Source organism: Triturus cristatus, chromosome 5_2 (assembly GCF_964204655.1).
Source record: "Triturus cristatus chromosome 5_2, aTriCri1.1, whole genome shotgun sequence".
NCBI classification, from domain to species: Eukaryota; Metazoa; Chordata; class Amphibia; order Caudata; family Salamandridae; genus Triturus; species Triturus cristatus.
In genome coordinates, this window is record NC_140588.1 from 791,741,644 (window position 1) to 791,759,867 (window position 18,224).

The window sequence follows — 18,224 nt, forward strand, 5'->3', positions numbered from 1 at the left end:
CACAGGAGGGGAACGTATCGACGACGCCACTATGGCAATGGCCAAGGGATCTCCGCAGACAAACCAGACTAAGCTGGATACGTTTGCGCTATCCAAGGCAGAGAACGTAGATCCGGGCGCAAAGAAGCAGGCTGATGGGTGGCCCTACTCTCCAAGATTTCATGGAAGCCATACAAGGGGTCCAAACCACTTTGGAACTTAAAATTGACTCTGTTACCTCATAGGTGACCCTAATGCATGCAGACCTGCAATCGTTGGGGGAAGAGGATGAAAAACGCTGAAAACTCTGTGTCGGATCTAGAGTCCTCCACCAAAGTATTGGAATGGGAGGTAAAGAAACTTCAAGACGCAACGACGAAGATGGAAGCCAGGCTGGAGGATCACGAAGGGAGAACGCACAGGAACAATGTCTTCATCTTGGGTGTGCTGGAACGGGCGGAGGGTCCCCCCCCAAACCTGGTGCCCCTCCACGCCCTATCCTAGCCAGAATATTCAACTACAGGGACAGACATGATTCTGCAAACTGCACGCTCCTCCGCCCCCCTACGAAATTCGAAAACTCTACAATTACTTTCTTCCCGGACTTTACAGTTAAGGTCCAGAAAATGAAGAGATACTTTTTGGAAGTAAAGAGGGCGCTCTGGGAAAAGAATATTAAGTACGCCATGATCCTTCCAGCAAAACTTAAAGTAACGACGGATGGGGAAAGTCTGGTTCTTCTCGTCTCCAGAGGACACGTGGGACTGGTTTGAACGATGGCAAGCGCATGGCTCCTTGCAACACGACTCACGGCGGCGGGAGCGAGGGCCGGATGATCGACGTGAGGCCCTCGACTCCTGATGAGAAGGCCCCCGTCAGGACTACTGTTGCACTCAGTTGTCTGTCTGTGTGGTGGATTCCTCATTGATTGTTGTTTTATGAGGCTGGATTGGGTGCTGTTCGCGACCGTCTGGGACTCAGCGATGAAGCTGTTCTTTATCAAGTAAGTTTGCTCTGGAGCGGGGGGTACATTGTTGACTGTTAGGCAAGTTAACATTCTTGCTGTTAGTATGCTATAGTTTATCTTGCCTCACCACGGGACGTAGTCTGCTTCTTGCCGGGGGAAGGAGGGGGGGAAGGGGGGGGGGTCACAGTCCTTTCTATATGGGCTTTCTGATTTGAATTGGGGTATCATAAGATCTTGAGCTGGGGTTGGCGGGGCCACGTTCCCACTACAAATGTTTTATGGGGTTGGGTGAACAGGTGCTCTGCACATTTGGGGGGTGGACAGTTTGGAGTCCACGTGGAAGGGAGGGGTTAGGGGTCGGGTGGTTTCCCAGGGACTTGTTGTTTGCTGTTTCATGTTTATTTTTATTTGCAATATTGTACTCTGACAGTGCAAGAGAGGTACCTATTTTGACAATAGAGCATCCAACACTATATCAGCATCAAAGAGGTGGGTGGCATATTGTATAAGTGTTGGGTCCGGGGCCAGAGCCCCCCGCTACATCACATAAAAGGCCAGGGAACAGTCTTTGCGACTAGACCGACTCGAATTGCTGTAATGGAATGTTAATGGACTTGGGGATAGAATAAAGAGAGGGATTGTCCTACAATACTTGAAGAGACAGGCCCCTGATGTGGTCCTGCTGCAGGAAACTCACATACAAGGTTCCACATACTGCGCTTTGAATAGGTGGGGATACAAGTTGGTGGCGCATGCAGGCTAAAGGCTCTAGGGGGTGGGGATTCTTCTCTGTAAGTCTTCCCCCTATCAGGTCCAGACTGTTACACACGACCACTTGGGTAGATTTGTGACGCTGACTGGCACCTGTGAGGGCAGACTACTTAACATCTCTTCATTGTACATTCCACCTCGACTTTACCTCCCAACCCTTACTGATTTGGGTACACATCTGCTCAAGTTGCGGGAGGGCGAGTTGTTGCTTGGGGCTAATTGTAACGCGGCATTAAATGGTGACAGCTACAGGCGGCCAGCGACGCCGGACGAGCTGGCTGGGAGAGCGCTTAGAGAATTTTTATCAGCAATGGGTCTGTTGGACCTATGAGAGCGTACACTCCATCCTCCGTCCAATACAACTTTCATTCGGGTGTTCACGGAAGTTTGTCTCGTATAGATTATATATTTTGTAAAACAGGCCAGCTCTCCCTGTTCATTCAGACCATTCTGCGGTGATAGCTACATATGGTGATAGTCCCTCCAAGCATTGCGGTGAAATGCGGCTTAACCCCTGGTATTTGAGGCTCCCTGAGATTTGGGAATGACTAATTGACATGACGGAAAATTATTTCAAAGAAAATGTGGGCTCTGTGGATTCGGCCTGCACGCTGTGGGGGGGGGGGCGTATAAAACAGTTGTCAGGGGACAGGGTGTCTCTATGGTCACTGGGTGTAAGAAAGAAAAGCAGAAACAGTTACTTGTCATAGAAGACGAAATAGCCCAACTGGAGACTGACCTAGTGCCTGCAGTGTCCCCCGAACTCAAACATAAGTTGCTCCTCAAGCAGAAGGAATATAGAGGTGTCGCCAAAGAGGCAGCTAAGGCTCATTATCGCGCCACGCAGTGTCAGATCTATGAAATAGGAGATAAAGTGAGCAAGCTTCTGGCGTGGCTGGACTGACGAGAGCAGGCCTCCAGGTGGGTTTCAGAGATTGTCACCGAGGGTGGGGGTGGCCTCAAAGACAGGAAAAGTATAGCAGGTGCTTTTGCAGAATACTTCCAAGCAGTATACACCTCTGCGAATGTATCTCCACCCTAAGACTCCCTGTTTTGGTTGACTTACAGGTGGAAGAGCTGGAGTTGGATTTGACCAAAGAAGAGGTTACCAAGGCAATTGGTACCTTACAATTGGGAAAGGCGATGGGACCGTGTGGTCTCCCAATCGAATTGTTTAAAATGAACACGTCTACCATTGCCCCTTATTTAATATGTATGTATGAAGAGAGTGTGGTTGCTGGCTGCCTTCCTGAGGCACAAAGACAGGCGAATGTGGTGGTGATTCACAAACGGGGCAAACCCCCAGACCGGTGTGTGTCGTATCGGCCAATATCGTTATTAAATCCAGAAGTGAAAATATTGGCAAAGATTTTGGCCATGCGGTTGTCGCCTCTGCTCCATGAATTGATTCATCCCTACCAGTCGGGATTTATGCCAGGCAGGAATACTGCGCTCAATTTGCGGAGGCTTCATGGGGTCCTGGGTAGAGCCCAGACTATACAAGAAGACGCTGTGATTATGTCGTTAGATGCAAAAATGACATTTGATCTGATAGAATGGCCCTATCTCATTGCGGCATTAGAACGATACGGATTTGGCCAGAAATGTCTGTCTTTGGTGCGGCTGCTGTACTTGGAACCCTTGGCAAGAGTGACGTTGAATGGGGGTCGTTCGGCGCCCTTCGCCCTGCATAGGGGGATGCGGCATGGATGTCCGCTCTCGCCTTTGATATTTGCTTTGGTCCTCGAATCGTTGGCGATCTGGATCAGGGGGGATCCCCTCATCAGAGGATTGAATTGGACGCCGGATTGGGAAGATAGCATTTCCCTTTATGCAGATATCATCTTGTTGTATTTGGCCCAGCCCAATCACTCCATCCATAGAATACTCCACACATTGACCCGGTTTCAGAAGTATTCAGATTATACAATAAATCGGGATAAGTCCTCCATCTACATTTTTTCTGGGAGAGATATTCGACTACCCACACATTGTGGTGCCAAAACAGTTACGGAGGGCTTTCGCTATTTAGTAATTTATGTTGCGACGGACCCGGCGGCCTTTTATGATAACAATTTGGCCCTGCCTCTGCGCCGTGTACAGGCCGATGTACAACACTGGAAGTCGCTGCCTTTCACACTATTGGGCAGGGCGGCTTTATATAAGATGATGGCACTGCCCCGATTTGTTTACGCACTACAAAATACGCCCTTCCCTGTTCCGCCCAAATACTTTCAGGCCGTTGAATCAGAAGTTAGGACCCTCTTGTGGAACGCTGGAAACCCCCGTATCTCCTTGACTAAGCTCACAAAGAGCTGGTACGATGGTGGGATTGCTCTTCCGGCACTCAGAAGTTACTACTGGGCTTCACAACTAGCGGTCACTAACCATTGGATACATTGGCCGGTCGATGAACCTGCTTATAGGATGGATAGCATAATATGATAAATGGCTCTTACCAACGAGCACTCTATGGGGGCAGAAGAATGCCCAGGTATACACCCCGACTGCAACTACGGTGGCACTGTGGCACGCTGCGACTCCCACCTTGGGCTGGAAGAACAAGATTACCCTTGCCACCCCCCTATTTGATTCTGATAGATTGGGGCTCCTGGCTCATAACCCCGGGTTCCGCAAATGGGATCTCATTGGGCTCTCAATAGTAGGTGACTTTAGGGGCAAGAGGCAGGGTGGTCCCTTTTAGCGATCTACAGCATCAGCATGATCTTAATCCGGGGAAACCTTTCGATACTTGCTGGTGTGTAGCACATTGTATAAGGCCGTCCCCATGGGCACTGACCTCCCGGCAGCCGTGCCATTAGAAGACAGGCTACTGGATGATTATTTGAAGGAGAAAGTAATCTCATTGACCTATATGAAGATTTTTAATAACGCCCCAGACGCCTTAGGGAAGATCTGTTCTAAATGGGTGGAGGATGTGGGAGATCTAGATGATGAAGAGTGGCAGGAAGCGCTGGCATCTCCTCGAGATGTTGCGGTGCGCTCCAGATTTAAATTGGTCCAGCTTCAGCTCCTCAACAGAGTTTATTATACAGGTTTTGCGTTATCTAGGATATGCGTTTTGGATTCCCCGGGGATGTGGGCAAGTGGGCACATACTTACAACAGTGGTGGGAATGTCCAAGCATACGGCAGTATTGGAGGTGAGTGACCTCAAAGACGTGGGAAGTTTGTGGGAAAAGTATGGAGGTCACCCCCGACTTTGCCTTCTGAATATATGGGAAGCAACTGACCGGACGACTAAAGAAAGGATCTGGGTGTCCCTTGGGAATGTAGTTGCGAAACGTAATATGCCCAGAACTTGGAAGGGCGACACAAAACTCAGTGACTGGGAAACTGATATGGACTGGTGTATGCAGACGGAGAGGATGGTCTATGAAGGGAGGGGTTGCCCCCAGAAATGGACCAAGATCTGGGGTGACTGGAATAAAGCGAGGGGTATGTTGTGTGAGCTGTTTCTCGATCCTTCTACACAAGATGGTATGACTCTGTGATATCATTGGTCAAAATTTGAAATTGATGTTCTGTAATGTGATGGCGATGTTGGACTCCAAGGACAAATTAATGCAGGTTTTGGTACTTATGCACTATGTCACTTTATTTTATGCTGTCATATGTTTGATTTTCTTGTCAATAAAAAGATTTATAAAAAAAAACAAAAAATCCTTTGGATGCAGAGTAGTAAGGGCTATAGCCCCTTTGTTCAACAGTTCCTCCACATCTTGAGAGATCAGGAGTCTCGTTCTGACATTGCGAGAGGACGAGGGACTTGCCTTTGCACTGCAGTGCCATAAAATTCTATTTGGAAGCCTTTTATTGTTTGGAGGACCCATGCATCTGACCTGAGGCAACCCCATGTTGTCTGCAAACTGATCCAAGCACCCTCCCAATTTTAGCTGGGAAGAAGGGAGAACACTCACCGGAGCCCTTGCTGTAGAAAGTTCCTTGCAATCCTCCACTGCTGCCTCTATGGCGCGGTCCTCTTAAGGGGAGAAGCCTCTAGGTAAAAGGAATTTTGAAGCCTCCAAACTTGGATTGGTCTTGCCATTGACCACGTCCAGAGCCTTGGCCCATGCAGGGGTTAGTTGTGGGTGTACAGCCTGCCGAGCACCCTCTACCACGACCGACCCTGGGAAAACCAGCAGGTTAAAGATACATTTTATTGATATTTTAGCTTTCTCCAAGGAAGTAAAAGTAGAGACAAATTTGCCCAGTTCTTTAACCAAAGTGTCTCAAAAAGCTCCCCTGGGCAATGGACCCCCTTCTGTTCACCCAACTTGGGATCCACCTTTATCAGGCGAGATCTCCTGCACTCGGTAGACAAGGCACAGTTGGCATAGCCTAAGAAAATGATTGTACATTGCGCCCAACCTGATAAAATGTCTGGGGCGATGAGGGAACCTGAATATTTAGCTTCCAAGGCAATGTCGAGGATCTTCGTAAGGGGTCCTGTAAAGGCCAGTAATGTATCCTGGCAGGACCACCATGAACAGTCTATGCCATTTTTTAGGATCTCTTATGAATTTGCCTAAGAAAGTATCCATTTTATCGCCTATCTCCGGGGTTAAGGCCACTTTGCCCCACGGAGTACTAATTTTCCCATGTGGCTACAGTTCCCTAAAATTTGCATACTGTTAGGATTGTGAAGAATTGCCAACAGTAGTGTATTGCTGGTGTAATTTTATGAACTTTCTCAATTGATCATTTTTGTTATACAATTGCAATGTTATATTTGTTTATTTTCACAATATTGATGTATGTAATCCACGTGTCATGTATTTGAAATGTATTGAAACTCAGACATGAATTAAATATCTATACTAAATATATTTTGAACATAATACAAAAGAAATGTGTATTATACACCGAAAGCATAAGAACTAATCAGTCATTGCTTTTTTTCCGCCTAAATAAATAGCGGTTTAAAATTGACAGCCAGGTTCCTTGTTTTTCTCTATCAGACTTTGCCCTTCAGGGCGTTCTGCCCTCAGGCGAGTTCAAGTCTCTTTTTTCAAAGATTTTCTCAGCCTAACCGCAACGTAAGTGACTGCTTTTTCTGTTGGAGCCCATTCGGAAGCACAAGGGTTAATAAAATTATCTAGGTCTAGCAGCATGTCAGAGGTATCAGCAGTTTGGGATTTGGGGAGGGAAGTAGCCCCGGGTCAGAAGAAGAATGACATGGCCTTGAAGGATCTGGGTTACCATCAGAATCCCAGTAAGAGTCCTATGCCAGGCAAGCATCTGCCTCGGGGCGTATGTATCTTTGTGGAATGGGGTGTGTTACCCCCCAGAGTAGGCCCTAGTGAGGTCCTGGATTGAGATTAAGGAAATTCTGAGAGTAGGGAGTAAGGCAGAAATCCTGAGGCGATCAAAGGCATCCATATCTTGGACGTATTTATGTTTAGCTACTACCTTTTGGGGATTTCTGACAGGCACACCCGGCTGTTGTGGGGAGTCAAGCATAGTGGATGGGTTATCCATCAAGGTATGCGGTTCAGGCTGGCTGTATGTCAGCTAAAAGAGTTTGCGCTCAAAGGGAATGATTGCAAAGGTGACTGCTTGGTGTAGTGACACATCCACCATGTGACAGAAGTCATCAGCGAATAGGAAGAAGGGAGGAATTCCCTTTTCATACATATAGTCTGCTTCTGACTGCTGCGTTTTGGGGCCTAGAGAGCTCAGATTCAGTACAGTTTACAGCCTTGAGCTATATTTGGTGCTATGGAACAGCGCTTCTGAAGCTCTTAGGCTCTGAAAAGGGTACTAGCCCCGGGACAATTGCACCCTTGGCTATCTATGGGCAAGGCACATAGAATGTCCCTGCGGAGTGTGAGCAGGAGTTATACCTGCATACTATATATATATATACCCCAATGGGCATCATAGCGAGTAGTTGGGCCTCAGAACCCTATAGATGTAATATAGACCCACGCGGGCGTCTACATCGCTAGCTGGCTGAGGGCACCAGCCTTTACAGACCCCTAATAGGGTGTCCTTCTCCAGGTGTTGTGGGTGAAGGCTCTTGTGGCAGCAGAGAAAACTCCGATTTTTTTCAAATGGAGTCATGCTGTCATGGAAGTCCTCAGTGAGCCTCTATGGAACAATTAGGGCTAATAGTGCTCCGAATGTGTGGAGGTCTATACCGCTCTTCAGTCTGCAAGCAATTAATATATATGAAACAAGCCCCACGTAAGGAACGCTGAGATGCATTCCCATGGCGCCCCTGTGTTCAGTGGGGTAGAAAAATGGTTAGTGCACAGTCAAACCCTCAAAACTGGAAGAGAAATATCCCAAACAAAACATGCAAGAGACACCTATCTTAAGGCTGCGAAGCAGTGAAGAAAGAGAGGGCATGAAGATGAAGAAAGGACCATTGTTGTAAGGACGTTCTGCTGATTGGTTGCTGTTTGTTTTTCCTTTCCCTAGGTCTCATGGGAAAGGTAGTTTTAATATGATGTTTAAAATGTCTGTGGTAAATAATAAAGCAAAGAAAGTATAATACTCGCCTCCGGTCCTGACATAAAATCTTCACAATTTAGACAAGGAGCTAAGCATGGACTTCCTGAAAGCCTACAACCCGTTTCGATCGATAGGTAAACAAGAAGAGCCATTTTACTGACATTTTTCTTTCTCTTACCTAAGGGTAGGAACAAAATGACAGCTACGTTTTTTTTTTGTTGCCTTTTTATTCAAGCAAGATGGTACTCCCTTCCATTAGCTTCATCTGTTGACAATCACTTTTAAACATGAAAATGTCAGCCATCCACCTAGCAAATTTCTCTACGCTCACATTTAAACAAGAACACTGTGACAGTTCCTGTTTATGCGTCTTCTATTTTTATTCTGTGACACCCACAGAATTGTTGGCATCATAATGAAAATTTTCCTAGCTAACGTAACGGAAAGTTTCAATTCTATTAAGGACTCGGAGGCGAGGATTATGCCTTCTTTCTTCACTTTAAAGCATAGCAGCGAAGATATAACAAAAACTACATTTTCCATGGAACAAAGGGAACATGTAGTCACAACAAGAAAACATGGTAACAACCAATCACAGCTAATAAATCCAGTGTCCAATCAGGGCTCAGGCAACCCAACATAGTCCTTCAACAGTGTCCTCTCCTCTTTCTGAGCGCATAGCCAGCCTCTCTCCGCTCTTCAAGCATCCTGTTTGTTGGAGTCCGAGCCTGAGGACAAGAGGAACATATTAACGGAGGAACCACTGAGAAATTATTACAAAAGAGTCATCCACAACACAGAGTCATAAGCATTTGAATTAACAACATTACTTACTGTAGTACTGGGAGGGGTCTCCTCCAGGAACCCTGGGCGGGATAATCCTCGCCTCCGGGTCCTTAATAGAATTGAAACTTTCCGTTACGTTAGCTAGGAAATTTTTCATTCTATGTCAGGACCGGAGGCGAGGATTATGCCTGTTTAAAGCTTGCCCACAACCAAATGAGCCATATTCAGAATCAGTTTGAAATAAAACCGCTTGAATGTGGAGTCTGAAGACCAATCTGCCGCGTTGAGAATATCCTCAAGACGCGCCCCTAGACTGAAGGCTTTAGTAGCGGAGTGTGCCCCAAACTGGTTAAGGTTGATGCCTGCCTCCTGCATCACCCAACTAACCCATCTGGCAATCGCGGGTGAAGAAACCGCCTTAAAGGGCTTCCGCAGCAAAATGAGGAGCTGTCTCTCCCCTGGGGGACGGAACTCCTCCGTCATCTCTTCATAAGCCTTAAGGCAATGAATCACACAAAGCTTCGGGGAATCCAGAAATTCTGGGTAGGAAATTGATCTGGTATGGCACTTAGTGCGCCTGAGCAAAGTAAACGTCACCCCATCAGGAGTAAAAATTCTGCTAGAGATGTCCAGAGCCCGTACGTCGGACACCTGCCTACAAGAAATGAGGCACAGAAGCATCGCCAATTTTGCTGACAATTCTTTCCTGGAGAGATCCCTATTCTGCTGCCAGGATAAAAACAGGTTAAGGACTTGATTAACATCCCAGAGAGCGGAATAACGTGGCTTTGGGGGTAGGGACAGGCGTATGCCCCGCAGTAGATGACAAACCAAGGGGTTTTCACCCACCGGGATGTGGCCAGAAGAGATAGCCGACCGGAAGGTATTAACCAATCGATAAGCCAAACCCTCGGAGGCCAGTTGGGCCAAAAAATTCACTATATGGACTACATCCGTTACCAAGGGATCGAAACCCAGTCGCAAACACCAACTGGTCCATCTGTTCCATGCGGATCTGTACCTCTTGACAGTACTGTCCGCCCACGCCTTAGAAATAAAGGACTCATCCTCTCTCGAAAGGCCAGCGGCTTCCCATCTACTCCGGAAATCTGCCATGCCATGAGCCTCAGTGAGTTTGTGGACACTAGAGGATGGGGAGACCTGTCCGGACTCATGAGGAGAGTCGGAAACTGGGGGAGTAGGATTGGATAATCCCAAGAAAGTTCCAGAAGAACTGGAAACCACACTTGGGACCTTCACAGCGGAGTGATCACCACCAGATCTGCCGCTTGCCTGCGAACTTGTGCAGTTACCCTCATGATCATTGCAAATAGTGGGAACGTGTAGCCCAGTTCCGCACTCCAGGTCTGGAGGAAACCCATCCGTCGCCGCTGCCAGAGGGTCCGGCAGCCAGCTGAAAAAACGCGGGACTTGGTGATCCAGTCTGGACGCAAACAGGTCCACCGAGAAAGGACCCCAAAGGGCGCTCAGCCTCGCAAAAACCGACTGGTCCTGGGGCCAGAGACTAGAATCCCGGAAGTGGCGATATTGGAAATGGGCTTCCAGATTGTCTCGGCCCGGGAGATACTCCGCCGTGACAGAGACCTGATTGTCTAGGCAATACTGCCAAAAACTTGCCGCCAGATCTGACAGGGCCTTTGACTTGGTACCCCCCAGATGATTCACATAACGGACCGCTGAGATGTTGTCCATTTTTAGCAGTACACAAGACTGCACTGAATCTCTCGTCCAACAACGTTCTGCGAAGGACCCCGCCAGAAGCTCCAAACTATTTATGTGCAACTTCTGTTCGTCGGGTGACCATAACCCTCCTGTAGAGAGGTCTCCGCACCTGGCACACCAACCCAGCCTGCTGGCATCCGATTCTATAACCATGTCCGGGGCGGAACCGAAGATTGCCTTTCCGTTCCACGCCTCCATGTGGTCCTACCACCACTGTATTTCGGACCTTGCCTCGACGGACAAGAGAACTTTGTGTGAATACGGATACCCTTTGTGGAGGAAAAATCCTTTGAGGCATTGCAGAGCTCTGTAATGAATCGGGCCGGGAAGATGGCTTGTATGGAAGCGGACAGTAGACCCACCACCCGAGCCAACTGGCGAAGGGAAATCCGTTGTTTGGCCAGAACCCGACGCAGTTCGTGACAAATTTTGGTCACTTTCCTGCTGGGAAGGCTGAGTGTGGCGGTAGTGGAGTCTATGACGAATCACAAGAATGTAATGCTCTGGGTAGGCCGCAACAGAGATTTCTTCTGGTTGATAACAAAACCTAGATCCTGAAGGAGTGATAACGCCATCTGAAGCTGTTGCGGCAGGGGAAAGCCACCATCAAAAGAAGATCGTCGAGGTAAACGATCATCCTGACACCCCTGGACCTTAGGAATTATACCGCTGGTCTGAGGACCTTAGTGAAACACCAAGGAGCCGACAAGAGGCCGAAGGGGAGAGACGTGAATTCGTAAGTGTGGTGACCCCAGAGGAATTGTAGAAACCGTCAAAGGGGCGGGAAGATCGGAACCACTAGATAGGCATCTTTGAGGACCATCCAATCGAGGGGCTGCAGGACATCCCTAAGAAGATGGATCCCCTCCATCTTGAAATGACGATAAACCAGCCATTGATTGAAGTCGCTCAGGTTTATCACCGGTGTCTTGCCGCCATCGGTCTTGTCGACCAAAAAAATATTGTTGCTCAAAAATCCCCGGGCGTGCTGGGTCGTAAGGGAGACAACGCCCTTCCGGAGAAGAGAAGAACCCTCTTCGTCCACCAAGAGAGCATCCTGCACAGAGAACTGGATAGGGCGAGGAGGGGATCTTTGCACGGGTGTCCCTTAGAACTCTATGTGAAAACCCCTCACAGTTTGCAGAACCCATGCATCTTGCGTGATGGTCAACCAAACTGGGAAACACTTTGCCAACCGCCCTCCTATGTCTTGTGGGGAAGAAGGGAGAACTCTCGCCTGGGCTAGAGGCTGCAGCTTCTCCACGGTATCCTCTCCCTTTACCCCTCTTTCCTCGGGTGGGGTAAAGGTTCCCGAACCTGGACCGGTCCTGGTATTGTCCGGAGCCTCTCTGGTTGGTCTGGCATTGCTGACGACCGGCCGAGCGCCCCCTTCCTCGGCAGGCATTGCGAAAAACACGGGGGAACACCTTTTTAATGGTAGACTGCGCTCGGTCTAGCGAGGTGAAGGTGTTAACAAATTTACCGAGCTCCTTCACAAAAGGCTCGCCAAAAAGACCACCCTGGGCGACAGCGCCCACTTCCGAATCCGCCAGGTCCCCTAACTTTGGGTCAATCTTAATTAACAGAGACCGGCGGCGCTCTGTGGAGAGAGCACAATTAGCATTGCCCATGAAGATCACAACACGTTGTCCCCAGCTTGAAAGGGTCTCGGGGGAAATGATAGAGCTTGACACCTTTGCCTCCTCCGCCATATCCAATATTTTTGTAATCGGGCCTAGGGCGTCTAGGAGTTTATCCTGGCAGGCCCTCCAGGATCTGTCTATCCCCTTTTTGGGGTCCCTTATAAACTTCTGGAGAAAAGTGCCCATTCGCGGGTCAATTTCAGGTATCAAAGCTACTTTGCCTTCTAGGGAAGGGCGGGGGCACTCTGCCCGCAAACAATTGCGAGCTTCCTTTCCGAGGGGGCGTCGGATATGGGCGGCTACATAATTAGCTACCTTGTCAGCTGGGGTCCACTCAGAGGGGCGCGGGTGCACTATATCGTTGGGATCCAACATGTCAGCGGTGCTCGGGGGATCCTGGGATGTCCCAGGAAGCTGACTGGGTGGAGAAACCGGCACTGGAGCAGGGGGAACTGCCGGCCAAGTAGCCATGAAGGCCTGCCTAAGGCGGTCAAACCCCCATCCCAATCGACACCCTCCTCACGGGAACGTTTAGGCGGAGGGGAGCCAAGTGGGTCCTGAGAAGAAGTCTGGGAGGGAGGGGGGGGCAATCTGCTGTGAAAGTCTGGAAAAAGCCTGCTCAATTTGGCATGAGAGCCTATCCTCTAAGGGAGAAATGGCCTGGTCAACCGCCCTATAAATAGAGGTATATACTGCCTCATAAAAGGCGTCACCCCAGGGCATGTCAGCGAGGGGGTCTTCCTCCTCCTGATAATCGTCATAGTAATCCATGACGCTGAAGACCGACTAACGTCGTGAAATTACACCAAGTGGATCCCACTGGCCTGCAAAACGAAGCCTCCACAGGCTGGGTGGCAGCCAAAATATTTTCAAGAGTGCGAGGAAACCACAGGATCAACGGGTTCAAGCCCAGGGACAAAAATGCTGGCAAAGGATAATCAACAAGCCCCTTTTTACAGGGCCAACTGGTCTGGGTAAAGTCCCTCTACATGCACCCCCAAAAGTACTTGATCTCGCAAGGCGTTCAACAGCGCAAGCTGCACATACAGGCTCTGCCTTTTACAAGGTATATTGGGCCAAGGCACAGAGCGTGGGGCACAATAGAAGCGGCAATGCAATCGTTTTTCTGCCGTGTTACAACCGTTCAGGTGTCTCCCTCAGACCAGGGCTCCATAACAAACGTGGGCGCGACGTTTGAAACTCTGAAGAGAGATCAAACTACGCGCCATGCTCGCACTGCCTCCCGCGCCCTCTAGCGGCGGGAGGACCAGATCCACCGCCAGCAAAGAGCCGCGTAGGAAAGAGGAAACCATGCCCGCGGCTTACTCTCCACAGCGTAGCCCACACGCTGCGGGAGATTTCAGATAAGAACGCTTTTCCGGCGCTATCAAAACAAAACAGTGCGCGCGAATGCAAGCTAACGCATAACAAAATTCACACAAGTTAGAAATAATCAAGAGAACGGCGCGAAGCAGCGCTCGCTACAGCACAAGCAAATTTACCACAGCAAAGCACATCAAAGCACTAAAACGGGAAAATAAGCCTGAATGGTACTTATCTTGCTGCGTAGCAGCGAAGAAAGAGGAGGAGAGGACACTGTTGAAGGACTATGTTGGGCTGCCTGAGCCCTGATTGGACACTGGATTAATGAGCTGTGATTGGTTGTTACCATGTTTTCTTGTTGTGACTACATGTTCCCTTTGTTCAATGGGAAATGTAGTTTTTGTTATATCTTAGCTGCTATGCATTAAAGTGAAGAAAGAAGGCATAATCCTCGCCTCCAGTCCTGACATAGAATCTGCTTACTATATAGGTACTATATAGGCTTACATATTTAATTGGTTTCAATTGTAGACGCTGCCATAGCATTATAGACACTCACTGTATTAGCTGAATAGTTTTTTTTCATTGTTTTTAGTTATGGAAGCCTATTATCAATATGTGAATCAAACTGACACATTTATTGCCATGTTCATTTGGTCTTGTTGATGCGTTAGTGTCTGCAACTGCTGTTTTGTTTTATAAACGTGAGATAAAATCAGCAATCAGATACTATAAAAACTCCAGTATCTGACCACAGAGCAGACACACTTCACGCTAAGTCTATCAAGCCAGAAGTCATGCCGGTTTGTAGCGCCAACCAGCCTTAATCGGAGGTGATGCCAGGAATAATGCAAAGAAGTGGCCTTCAGCCTAGCACTGGATTTCATTCCTAGGCAAAGCTATGATAGGAAAATAGCAACTCGGCTATTCTCTCACAAAAACATGTATACTGTTGGATCAATCTTAAGAAAACAGGCTTGCTATTTACTGTTTCAGCTAAGATTTAGCATAGTGCCTCGATATTGCTGTAGGGTATTAGGACATCATGAACTCGCTAGACATGTTTGAAATGTTGTTTGTGTTTTCGCTGACCATCACATCCATTCCTTTATTGCATTCTGTGTCATTACCATTCATATTTTACGCACTAGACTAGGATTTTAAAATAAACATATTAAAGTACCTCTCCTGTTAGTGCCATTTTTAGTGTGGTATTCTTTGACCAAAGAAGCTTTTGGTATTCCTGTGTGTCCCTGAACTAATCTAGTGAGACTGACAAGAAACAACCTATAAGGAGTAGACCAAATGGGTTTTTAATTTGTATTGGAGCATTGACAGAGTCCTTGTGCCATGGGGATTAGAAATCCTACCCCTGCTGCTCTGGGATGCCTCCAAATCATATCATTTTGATGCTCAATGCCTTGCGTGGATTATCTGAATCTTTAAGTAGTTTTTGATTACAAACTTGAAAAAAAACAAATATACAGACACATTAATTGTAATATTGCTAAACTCTTTTGAGTTAAATGAGGATCCCACGTTTACTGTAGGTTTGTCAAGCGTGACTCTTAAAAGGTTCTTCCCCAATGTGAGGTTTCTATATTTTGGATCTCATGTTTATTGAATCTTTTCGCTAAGAATGGCAGGTCCTTTTTGCAATAGTAGTTAATTAGAGGGCAGCAATTACACAACATCTTACAGAGGCACCCTCAAAATTGGAAGTGCAGTAACATTTGTTGTAAACGCATATGCCTGTGAACTTTTTTTTACTAGTATGTGGCGTTTGACGTAGATCCTAATACAGGATATTTTCATACTGTCACGAATTGCGCCCACAAAGTGGTATGAGAAGGGAAGGAGAGGAGCAAGTCGACATTCTACCCCCCTTTTTCTCTCCTTTCCCTGCAGCCTATGGTACCTGTTGTGGTAGCTGGTCCTGATGAAGAGGGCAGTGACGCCGCTCAGACACAGCGGGGCTCCCATGAGACCGGAATGCCGAAGAGCGCAAGAGGCAACGCCAGCCCTTTAAGAGCCCAGCCGGAAGCGGAAGAGGTGGTGATTCAAACGACGAGCTGGGAGGAAGACACCGACTCAGGAGACCGAAGCGAAAGAGCCACAGCGGTGCTGGTATGCAGGACGCAGACTACCAGATGTGAGAGCGTCTTAAGAATTTAGGAAGGAGAACCAGTGCCCCGCAACATTCCCGGAGCAGCATGGCTCTCGCAGGTGCGTGGCCGGATCCGAAATTGAGACCACGAGTAGTGCTCCTTGGTTCGGCCCCCCACTCCCCAGGGGGAGGGGGATAGTGGCTGGACCGGGGGCCTCAGTGGCGGCCACCCCCAGGGAGCAGAGCCCGAACACCAAGGTACAGGATTGGGTAGCCGAACGATGGGTCAGTTCGTGCCTGTCCGCCCACCTAGAACAAAACAACCTTCTTGACGATCACCAGTTCGGGTTCCGTCCTGCCCACGGCACCGAAACAGCAGTCTTAACAGCCATGGAGGATCTTCGCTTGCGTGCAGACAGGGGCCAACCAGTGGCGCTGATACTGCTGGACCTGTCTGCCGCATTCGATACGGTCAACCATGGTATGCTGCTGCAGAGACTTGGTGAAGTGGGAGTGGAAGGCACTGCACTGCTCTGGTTTCACTCCTACCTTCGGGACAGAAGACAGGCTGTCTCCCTTCCCCCATTCCAATCCACCTTTGCACCAGTACCCCAGGGAGTCCCTCAGGGCTCCTCCATCAGCCCCATCCTTTTTAACGTGTACCTCATCCCGCTAATCAAGCTAATCCAATCCTTTGGGATCAAAACAATAAATTACGCTGATGACACGCAGCTCATCCTCTCTTGGGAAGGTGAAGATGCCATTCCTTTTTCCACCTTCCACGACTGCCTAAGAGAGACGGCTGGATGGCTACACAGAAACTCCCTCCAGTTTAATTCCTCTAAAACGGAGGTCCTGTTTTGTTCAGGCACCAAGATACCCCGCCAGTTTCCGAATGAATTCTGGCCCCCAGAGATTAGAGACAAACCTCCGCCAGTTGCCTCGGTTCGCAACCTGGGAGCCATGCTTGACAACAAATTAAGTATGGAAACCCAGGTAACGAAAACTGTGGGGATCTGCACAGCCCTGCTTCGCTCACTGCGGAAAATCATGCCTCTTCTCCCGGCACAAGCCAGGGCGTCGATAGTCAGGTGTACGATACTCAGTCGCCTCGACTATTGTAACGCCCTGCTCCTGGAGTCTCCAGTCACGTTGATGGATCGACTACAGCGAATTCAATCTGCCGCCGCCAAGCTGGCTCTGGGCTGGACGAGGAGGGCTTCGGCCACAGCAGCTCTGGCTGAGCTACACTGGCTACCCTTTAAACAACGTGTGGCCTTCAAGTCCCTCTGCATTGTCTTTAAGGCTCTGCACGGACTTGGACCCAAACCTCTGCAAGCCCTGTTTCGGTGGTACACTCCTGCCAGAGATTTACGATCATCCTCGGCCTGTCTGGTAAAGGTACCCAGATTCAATAAAACCAGAACAGGGGGCAGATCCTTCAGGGTTGCAGCGGCCAAGCGGTGGAACAGCTTGCCCACTGACATACGTCAGATTTCACAGCTTCTTCCATTCAGGAGACGTATCAAGACCTGGCTTTTCCCCCAATAAATGTCCGTCTGACTGTTCCCCCGGTTATCCGTCAGCAGAGTACTCTCCAGCGCCAGGAAGCCTGCAAGGTATCAGTCGCGCTTTACAAATTCTCAAAATAAATAATAATAAGTAGAGATAAGGGAAGGGAGACAGGGTAGGAGCCGGACCACCAGATAATAGGGCTGGTATTAGGGCTGGGCCAGCTCAGCCGTAAATCTAGGGTTAGAAACTTGGTAGGGAGGCAGGGGTATTTAAAGGTGGGCATCGGGCACAAGGCCCTCTTTCTCCTGGGAAATTTGTAAAGAGAAGACCCAGAGAAGAGAGGCACTGCTGCTACATGGAGTGAGGTGAGGGTCGGAGGAGGGCTGGGGGAGCGGTGAGTCGGGGGAGGAGGCCGTTGAGCAGGGTGGCATAGATGTGCGGACAGCTGCAGGGCCATGGTGGTGCAGAGGAGACCGTAGGGCGAGGGTGAAGCGCTGTCTGGGGAGGGATGAGGGGCGCGGTACAGGGTGTAATGCTGGAGAGGGCGGGGGTTAGTTGCAGATGGTAATAGCTGAGCGGCAGATTGCTGCTGCACCCCGGCTTTGCCCGTAGCATAAGGGACCGATTCGGCCTTTGGCGGGGGGCCGGTCGCTGTTCGGTAGCGGCGGTGCTCAGGAGCAACAGAGGGGAGATCTGGGGGTAGGCAGGAGTTGCGTGGTATTTATGCCGAAGCCTTTCATCCTTCGGAGGCCGGTTGGATTGGTCACAGTTTCGGTGGGTCGCTCGGGAGCCATGGGCAGGGGGGGTTAGGCGATGTCTGGGAGGGGCTAAGGAGTGTATGGTAATGGAGGAGGCGGAAAGGGCCGACGGAGACGAGTGCAGATGGTGCCGATCAGACTGTCACCCTCAGA